This window comes from Lepeophtheirus salmonis, chromosome 12, assembly GCF_016086655.4.
Source record: "Lepeophtheirus salmonis chromosome 12, UVic_Lsal_1.4, whole genome shotgun sequence".
Classification (NCBI taxonomy): domain Eukaryota; kingdom Metazoa; phylum Arthropoda; class Copepoda; order Siphonostomatoida; family Caligidae; genus Lepeophtheirus; species Lepeophtheirus salmonis.
Genome location: NC_052142.2, coordinates 2,490,617 through 2,500,715, shown reverse-complemented (window position 1 = coordinate 2,500,715; position 10,099 = coordinate 2,490,617). Strand labels below are relative to the sequence as shown.

Sequence of the window (10,099 nt, the reverse complement as noted above, 5' to 3'; positions counted from 1 at the left end):
AATCGTGATTAGTATGCGTGTAAATTAAATGCAAATTATTAATATATAATTTCAGTATAAATGACTATATATAAATCCATATTATATTCTGTAAAATTATGTAAGACAAAATATATTATCCACCCAAAAACGTTCATTGAAACTCTTCGTGTTCAATCCTCCTAAAGTCAACTCCTACTTTAAGTAAACCCTTTCCTTGGTAAGAGTCCTTTAGTGCCCTTAATGGCCATAACGCACAAATCACTACTATGTATAGCTACTATCACAAATATCAATTCCATTAATAAGTTTGAATTCGTGCTGTACTGCAAATGATGAACAATGATACATCTTGAATACTTCAAGCCTCACTCCTAATTTCCTTATTACTCGTAAGACCAAATATAATTAGAGAACATCAAACCCGACAATACATCGTGCATTCGGTAGTGCTTAAAAAGTATATCTAATCATCTTTAGACCTGATATACAAGTATATAACTTCTATTTGAAAGAACCTTCAAGGATGACGTTTAACAAATTGACCGGAGTCCGAAAATATAGAGAAGCACAATTAAGATGTTTTGAAGTATATATTAATGGAGAATAGTAGAAATGGCAAAGAATAATCAAAATAGTCTAAATGATTTAGTATCAGAGGCTGTTATCGCAAATACAAAGTCATGTGGATTCAATATATATCAAAGAAGTCAAAGTTATAGGAGATCATGGAACAAGAGCCGAGAAAGATTTTGTAAACAGTGTGGTTTCCAATTTCCTCATAAGAATGGGAAAGTTTGCCATGTAAAAAGTGTCGAATGCACAAGATGAGGTAAGAGAGGCCACTATGCTAGAGTATGCAGGTGTCCAAAAGAAAACTCTATTTTGATCATCAACTCTATTCAAAAATTTGAACTGAATAAATTACCCATCGATGCATTGAAGTTCCATGGAAATTACTTCAAAAATATAATAGCTACATATGACAGTGGTGCAATTGTATCAGTCGCTGGATCAAGAGTTGAAAGTAAATATCGATTCCAACCTAATTAATAAAAGTATCGTTTATCTTTAACTGAAATCATTTATTTATTTACACATGAGAGAGATTGTTTATATTATTAACATATAACTTCCCTATAAATATATATTATATTCTGTAAATTTATGCAAGACAAAATATATTGTTAGTTTGAGAACATCAAAGCCATCATTACAGGAAGTGTACTCATTTGAGACCACTGACCATAAAGGATGAATAGATAACTTTGGCACAAAATCTAAAGAATAGAAAGGAGGCAATAAAGTAACAAATTATTGAAAAAATATTGTTAATATTTACGAGTTAACAATTAAATGATAACAAAACATTCATTCTATTTTGTGATCAACAATAACTTATAAGCTGAGCTTATGACGATGTTCTTTACATTGTTTGCGTTTGCAATCTGAATATCAATCAAGTCAATAAGGTAAGGTCTCCGACAAAAATGTCCGTCCAAAGGGCCAATCAAAATTGCCGTCATTGACTCCCTTGATGATCTCTTGTCTCATCTAGTGCAACGAAAAAGTCATTTTCTTCCACATCTTCTTTTATTCTATTCAAAACTCCTTGACATACTTCCACAACCAAGTTGTTAACGACCCATCGACCTGGAGAAGTTTTTCCAGTATATTTTTGAATAAACTTTGAGAAATTGGGATGATCCAGAACATTGAAAGGCATGTTACAAGACACAAATAACTTTGCTACGTCCAAATTGAATGATGAACCGTTTGATTATCCTTCCTCTCCTTGAATCTTGTGTTTCTTGAAGACTTTTAAGTTGTTGATGTGATGGGAGGTTTTGGAGGGGCGGATTACTTGCCATAAAGAACAGGATGAGCACGAGAAACTGTCAAAAATGGTAAGATATACTTTTATTTTCCAAATCATAATTCCACGTATCAGAACCTCCATTGTTAGAAACCCATGAAAAAAGGCACGTTTTCTTCAGTATAATGATGATGCACGTGAGAGAGCAGTAATGAGAAGTTGCTTCGATGATGATTAGTACAATACTAAGGAAAAGTTGTTTAGAAGATGCAAGGGTACCAATGTGTTTCATTCCTTTTTTATATATATAATTTCTTTCAACCAATCAAAGTCGTTCTTTTTCAACGATTCCCACAACCCTATATATATGTATGTAAATCTGGTATGTTTTTAGCTGGCTGTAAATTTGTAATTGGTAGTATAAATGTATTTGTTTAGTGTTGCTGATCTAATGAAACGTCATGAGCATTACTCTTTCTCTACTCCTAAACATTCTTCAAATTGTCAGGCTTACCATATTGATTTTCGGTTTTTTTTCCTGACATGCCCATTTTACAGTGGATTTTAATCTTTGAATATATTTAAAGAACTCAAATTATATGGTAGTTAGATAAATAAGCAACCAAATCGAAGAACATATCTATTTGGGATTATTTTTTTCCATCACGACTTTTTGAATATATATTTGAATTTTTTCCAGAGTCTGTTACACCTACTGCTTGATTTAGAAGGTCTTCTCTTGGCTCATCTGGCATTCCGTGGTCCTCAATAGCATTTTCTCTAACACTGCTAGTTTCCTTTGCCTTTGGAGTATCTTTACAATTATTTTGATCAGTGCCATCATAAACACAGACACTTACAGTTTCCTCCGTGTAACTACCTGCACAATCATAAACATTGGTATTTGTTTTGTGTTGATTACACTTATCAACACAGGGCTTACAATTTTCATCTTGGTCTATAAACTTTTCTACAGTTTCCTCACCTTCTTGAGGTAACTGTTTTATTTCAGATTTCGTCAATTCGACCTTACCTCTAAAACGAAGGGAGTTACTTTGATATGCAATGATCTGAGTAAGTATCTCATTGCAAATGTTTCCTGCGACCCCTCTGATGAAGCCTGTAAGCTTTTTCTAAGCATTTTTTCCCCTCTCCTTTTCTCCACTTCTCTCTACGAGGCAGGCAAGAGAGGCGTATCGTTCAATATAACCCTTCGGACGTATTTTTCCGTAGTGTAATTGCTAACATAGATCACCGCTCTTTTGTTGGTGTAGCGGCGACCTTCATAGTCATGTAACAGTTTTGTGGAGTATTTTGTGGTGGATAAGATACGTACATAGTATGTATCCAGTATTTTTATTATTTTTTTCCACTCGACAAGGGAGATGTGATCACCATTTTTCCTTGCAATGGTGATTTCTGTGGCATCCTTGGCAACTTCTGCATATAGAAATTTATGCTTAGGCTTTGATTGTTGACACATTTGTTACTCAGCAGACTCCTATTTTGAGGCCTTTTGGATGGAGGAGTTTCGTTAGAATGCTCCTCCGTCTCTCGTTTCTTACTTCGAGGGGCTTGATTTTCAATTTTTTTATGTGCAGAGAGTTGGACTTTCTGATTATTATTTTTTATGGACTTAAGCTTTTTGACTCTAAGTTTGTTATTTTTGTTTTGAGGTTCTTTGGAACCTTGTTCTCACATCGTGGGATGGGATCTTACCCACTTGTTGTATGTGACGGTATCCCATTTCAGGTTGACGTCATTTCTATTTATATTTAAATATGTTTATCTGTGTTATTGTCTTCACTTTCATTTTCAGCCATACTCAAAGGTTGATTGACAGATGGGCAAAAATGTTCCACTCAATTAGAGAGTTGGAAACGCCCTTATTAAAAAGAAGATGAGATCATTGTCTTAGCTTTCGATTGATCCATTTATTAATGGAAGGAATATGTGTCACGTCCAATGTTGGTTCAGAAGAGGAAGGATGGGGACTTAACGTCTTAGTTATACGTATTACTTATTCAAACTTATATATACTACGTAGTACGTGCGATATATAAATGAGTGAAGATATAGAAAAGTTAGATCTTGCAAAAAAATTATGATAAATATTGACCATACTATTTCCTCAGGCTAACGGTGCTCAAAATGCTACTTGGTTTAATGATTTAGCTATGGCTCATGACCATACATGTAAATCTGGTGTGATTTTTAGCTGGCCCGTTAATTTGTAATTGATAGTTTAGAGAACGAATTTTACATTCTTAACCTGTTGTCATTATTTTTTAATTCTTGAGAAGGTAAGTTCCGGTTCTATTTGTGAAAAATGCCAAGTGATAACGTTCATAAGTGAATAAAAAGTGAAAATATGAGAGATATTAAAAAAGCTTCTTTGATCGCTGAAAATGGGGGTGGAAATATTTGGAGGTACGACGATGCCTCCAAGTTTGTTTTTTTTGTAAAATTCATAGAACTCTATACTGGAAAAGCCGTTCCGTCTTGCTTCGTAATTACCAAGTCAATGGATTCTCAAAGTCAAGTAGTGTTGTCTAAGATTAAGAAAGAATATGGAAAAAAGGATATTTTTCATGCATTGGATGAAACTACAGATCCACAAGAGCGATCCATAACTGCAGTATTAATCAGGCATCTGGATTGTCATTTTATAGGCCAACCTTATTTAATTAATTTGGATGATGTTAAAGGAGCCTACAGAAAAACGATTACAAATATTGCAATTAAAAATATTAAAAATGTTTTGGGCTCCGATTTCAAATGCGAAAGGGTGAAGCTTTTCATTACGGATCTTATCTCCCATATCTTATAGAATCAGCCGAAAACTTTAAGAAAAAAATTTCCTTGATTAAACATGGATCTGTAGTTTCATCCAATGCAAGAGAAATATCCTTTCCTCCAAGTTTTTTCTTTATCTTGGGCAATACTACTTTACTTTGAGATTCCATTTGCTTGTTAATAACGTAGCTAAACGGAAAGGCTTCTCCAGTATATAGTTCTATGAATTTTCACTAAATTAGGATGACTAACCATATTGAGTGGGACATTGGTTTCTGGATTTGTTTCAATAAGACTTCTTGAATACATCTACAAGTTCCTTTCGTAAATAATACTTTCTGTATGTCTTAGAAAGATGAATTTTTACACTGGTTTTTGTGTTAAGACCACAAAGGTGGCATGTCAAATACTTGAAGGCATCGTCTTATCGTTTCAAAATTTGTTCTTTTCTTGAAGAATTGTAATTTACTGGATTTATATGTATGTAAAAAATTATATAATGAAATAAATTAAAATTTATATTTCTTTCCATAATTTTATTTCGAAACAACTAATAATTTTTATAATTTACTAATATTAGACTTTTAAAAACTAAAATTTAAATAATAAAGTTTTGAAAATTGGTGTAAGAGTATATATACTTTATGAATGAAGCTTTTTGTTAACATTAGATATAGGAAAATAACAAGGCTTAAATTTATTTTAATATCTATATTTACATTTGTATATTGATCAATTCTCTTTTTTTCATGACAATTTATAAAATATAATATAATTATATAAAAGTGTCTCCATGATTTCTAATCCTATTGACATTAAGTATTTCGTTGATTTATGAAGTTAATTCTTTTTGTTGAGAGCTTTTTCATTTCAGAACAAAAAACTAATGATGTATACTTGGATCCTTTTACTCATAATTGAACGTTCAATAAATCATTTATCCTTGATAAATACGGAGTATTATAATTAATTATTAGTGAAACTTAAAACATACATTATATTCAAAACATCATAGAACATTTCTATGTTCATTAAAGACAGAGGGTAACATTTAGGATTAGTTGCAGAGTTATAATTGTAAGTCCTTGTTGGACTCAGAGTAGAATTAAGGATCGACATCGAAGTAATTCTTGCCATAGTCTTTATTTACTTCCTTCAACGTTTTCCCATCCACGTCACAGCTGCTTGTAGCTGATGAAATGAAACGTCATTACAGCTAAGTTGCTCTCCTTCAAAATATTATTTAAATTGTTAGGGTTACCATGTTGATTTTAGATTTCTTTTCTTATACAATGCTCATTCCACACCGGATTACCACCTTTTATCATTACTAAGGGTGATAAATTTGGTAAGAATAGAAAAGCGTGCGAGGAGAAAAGAAGAATTACTTATGGCATCATTGATTAAATAATATACATCCTCTTCTATCAATCATGAACGTTATCATTCCCGCCTTTATTATTCAATATTAATATAATATGAGATGGTGATAGTCGATAGAGAACTGAATAAAATCCCCAAAATGACGTCGCCTTCTGTCTGGATTTATGAAAATGGAGGCCCAGGAATTTGGAAAATGCTTACCGGATGAGAAACAGATGGTTTGTCGGATTTGTCGATATAAATGTGCCTTTAGTCCCCTGTCTAGAATTACACGCCACTCATTATCCTCATCTCATAACAAGAGTATGGATATTCATCTATAAAATCAATTTGACGATGAATACATCAAGTCAGACTTTAACTTTGATCTAACAACGATGCTTATTGCATGTAATATAACCTTATTCATTGCTAATCATCTACGTTCAAAAAATTTATGGAGAAATACAAGGGTAAACATATTGGTTCCCGAGGAACCATCATTAAATTAATGGAGGATGTTGGTACTGATGTCATATATAGAAATACATATAAAAATGTTTTGAGTCATCCACACCAAATGATGATCAAGTTATCAGTAAAAAGTATTTACGAATATCGAAATGGAACTCTGAATTTTGTACTATCTCACAGTAAGTATTCAATTTTTTTTTAAATCTAACCATAAAATATGATTCTATTTTAGCTAAACATATCAAGAATTATGATACACAACTCAGTAAAGGGCAAAAACAACTGCTTAAATGGTCACAACAACGGGGGTAGTAGCTTTGGATGGTTTGCAACTAGTTTGTCTGAGACTACTTACTTCGCTTTAAGACTTGGGTATGATAATTAGGTTTTCCAATATTACATAGTCAATAAATATTAATTTTTTATCACTAAAGGCTTAGCTATGGTTGATGGGCTCCAAGAAATGGTGTTCAGAAAACTCATAAAAGGCAAAAACAACTGTTTAAATGGTCACAACAACGAGGGTAGTTACATTGGGTGTTGCATTATAATTAACAATTGTGTATATCCATCATGATAATAGTATGTTGTTATATAAGCATACCTAAATAACGGGGGAAAATCTTTTTTGATGCTCTTAATAGGGAGTAATATCGCCGGACATTACTACATAATTAGCTTTTGCTCTAAATCTTTACGATGAATTTATTTATAAAATCTTTTTATTAGTATATTTATTGTCTAATTTTATGATTTTGACATTTACTTTATTATTAATAATTAGTTAGATCTCATCGGTAGAGATATATCTATCCTGTGCACAATTGTATATAGCAACTTCCACATGAAGAAGAGGGGTGATTATCTTTTTGATTAAACTCCACGTCTCGCTTGTGTATTGTAACCTAAAGTTATGACATATTTAACTGAATTCCGATGTCAGAACAAGAAAATATTATTTGGATCAATCTATTATTTCAATATTCTGTATTTATAATTTATTATTATTAATAGTTAAATGATTTTAATTGTTTAATTTTGTATATTTAACTTTAATGTTTAATGGTTTATTTTTTAGTATGTAGATTATATTTAATTAAAGCCTTCTTTTTTAAACTTTGAGCTTCAAATATATTTCAAATACTCTACTTTGTCGTTTTATTAGCTATTATTCTGAGAATAAGGTTAATAATGAATTACAATTTCATGGAGTGTGACGTTTTCAAATCTACTGTAACGGATAAAAAACGTCGAAGTCAATTATACGTAGTATATCTTCATTAAACATTTTGCTAATAAATACATTAGTTATACCCTCAAAAATCATAATAAAGCAGGCAGATGATAATCACATCAGTATTTTAAACAATGACACCATATGTCTTTTTTTCCCCCTCCTCCTCGCACGCGTTTTTCTCTACAATATTATCAACTATAATCATTACTTATCAAGGGAGACGAGGGAATCGACAGCTGACAACAAAATACATAGGGTACTTTTGTGTTAGTGAGGTAACGTCGTGAACTCGAAGGGGAACATGTCTGCCGAACGAAAGGAGAGAGCAACAGAAAATAAGAAAAAAAATATCTGCAGTAGTAATTTGTTGAAATTTATGCATTGCTCCTAATTTTTTTATTTTTTTTGCCTGTTCAGTCATCTATGATATTATTATTCAATGATTATATAATAAGTACTGTTGTACAATAAGTTTTACGTAAATAAAATGTAAGTTTTTAATTTGTTAATGAAATGATTATAATTATTGTCCTCGGAAGACAATGTGGGATTTAGAAGAATGCCACAAGGTTAATAGAAATACATTACTATTGAATTTTCTATGTTCTATTCAAAATACTATTTCAAATAGTATTTTTATTAACCTTGGAATACCATTCATGTTCTAATTATTTTTATTTGTTCAATTAATACTCAAACAATTTTATATTATTTTGATGCATTTTAACTATTATTTTTAATCAAACAACTTATAATTAGTTCGTATGGAGCACATTTAGGAATTTATTTATTTTTGCAAAGATCGTAGATCTCCAAAAGAGTAATATTCCAATATTTTTACAGGCAATTTATCTATTTAGAAGAAGATTCATGAGATAATAAGTTTGGAAATTGTAAGACATTCAGATATTACAATAGCAATCTATTAAAGTTATGAAGTCACTTATATTTTTTAAGCACATAGTCACTTAACAGCTCCCAATTACTATTTAAGTATGTAATAGCATAATAGAATAATGCATTGTAGACAAAAATATGGAGAAAATAGGAAGATATTATATTTGATAGTTTAAAATAATATTTCACTTGTTTTCCAAAGGCAAAATAGTCTTACGAGTAATAAGGAAATTTGGAATGAGGCTTGAAGTGTTTAAGATATATCATTGTCCATATTTGCAGTACAGCACAAATTCAAACTTTTAAATGGAATTGATATTTGTGATAGATACTATTTAGTTGTGATTCGTGCTTTATAGGCATTAACGACACTAAAGGGTTATCATCAAGGAAAGAGTTTACTTAAAGTAGGAGTTAACTTTAGGAGGATGGAACTTAAGAGTTTCAATGGCGGTTTTTTGGGCGGAGAATGAGAAATTTCTTTTTTCCTCACTATATTTTCTATTATATTTTTCTTTGAGTAACTCATCAGTTCAATAATATATATATAGGATGATTTGATGCAAGATAAAAAAACCGTTGATATGCAATAGCGGAAGAGAATATGGTTTGCAGACATAACTATCGTGAAAAAGAAGCTCATTATCTTATCTTCTACTTGTTTTCCAATCAAAAAAGAAAGTCGCAAGTATTAAAAAAATCACAAATGAGGGATTAAGCTTAAAGTGTCCAGGTGATATAATTACCCACATAGAACATACATATCCAACTTTACCTTATAAATGGAATTGAAATCAATGTAATTGAGATTAGTTATTTCTGCATTAGATATATACATATAGAACACTTATCAATGAAATATTTTTATTAGTTAGCCATAAATCACTGATTAGGGGGCCCGTCATGCACAAGGTCCCTTTACCATTGGATATATTGGAATGGTCTATTTAAATGTATCACAAGGCTTGAGGGTGAGTTAGATACTAAATTTCGTAGAGGAATATTGCATTGAGACCCAATGTCAGGCACTTTATTCACTTTAGTGATGGATTCTGTGTTTCATGATTTGGACACTGATGCGCCTCAGGACATTGGGATCTCTGGTACTGGTATCAACAGAATGATGTATGCTGATGATACTATCCTAATATGTAACAACCTTAAAAGCCTTCATGTCTACTTAGAATCTTTTGAAATTGCAGCAGCTAAAGTTGGTATACCATTGAATAGTAACAAGTTACGTCTGTTGTCTATCATAGAGGGGAATAAAAAAGTCCTCAAGTACGTTGACCCCTCCCATATACTCACTAGTTCGGATGGTACTATCTAAAATATGGAAATAAATTATTTTTAGAAGTATTAAGGTATACACCACTCTAGTTTTGGGCAACAAAGAGCGGATATCATCAATGAACAATGGTCCTGCAAACATGCCTTCCAGCACAAGGCTTCGGCGTAGAGAGGGTTATAATATAGTTAACTACTTGGACTTGAAGTTACACCGGCCAGGAGTGCAGGTTTAAAAAAATAAAGTTTAC

The 10,099-nt window shown here is 31.6% G+C and overlaps 2 long non-coding RNA genes across 2 annotated transcripts; one reads left to right on the top strand and one right to left on the bottom strand.

The window, feature by feature from the left end:
* Positions 1-4,833: 4,833 nt before the first annotated feature.
* On the bottom strand, positions 4,834-5,917 carry LOC139906650 (uncharacterized). The gene is made up of 2 exons (XR_011782319.1): positions 5,586-5,917; positions 4,834-5,533 (listed from the first exon to the last, which is right to left on the bottom strand). It is a non-coding gene; the product is annotated as an uncharacterized lncRNA (long non-coding RNA).
* Positions 5,915-7,575, top strand: LOC139906648 (uncharacterized). The gene is made up of 3 exons (XR_011782317.1): positions 5,915-6,606; positions 6,660-6,799; positions 6,862-7,575. It is a non-coding gene; the product is annotated as an uncharacterized lncRNA (long non-coding RNA).
* The last annotated feature ends 2,524 nt before the right edge of the window (positions 7,576-10,099 follow it).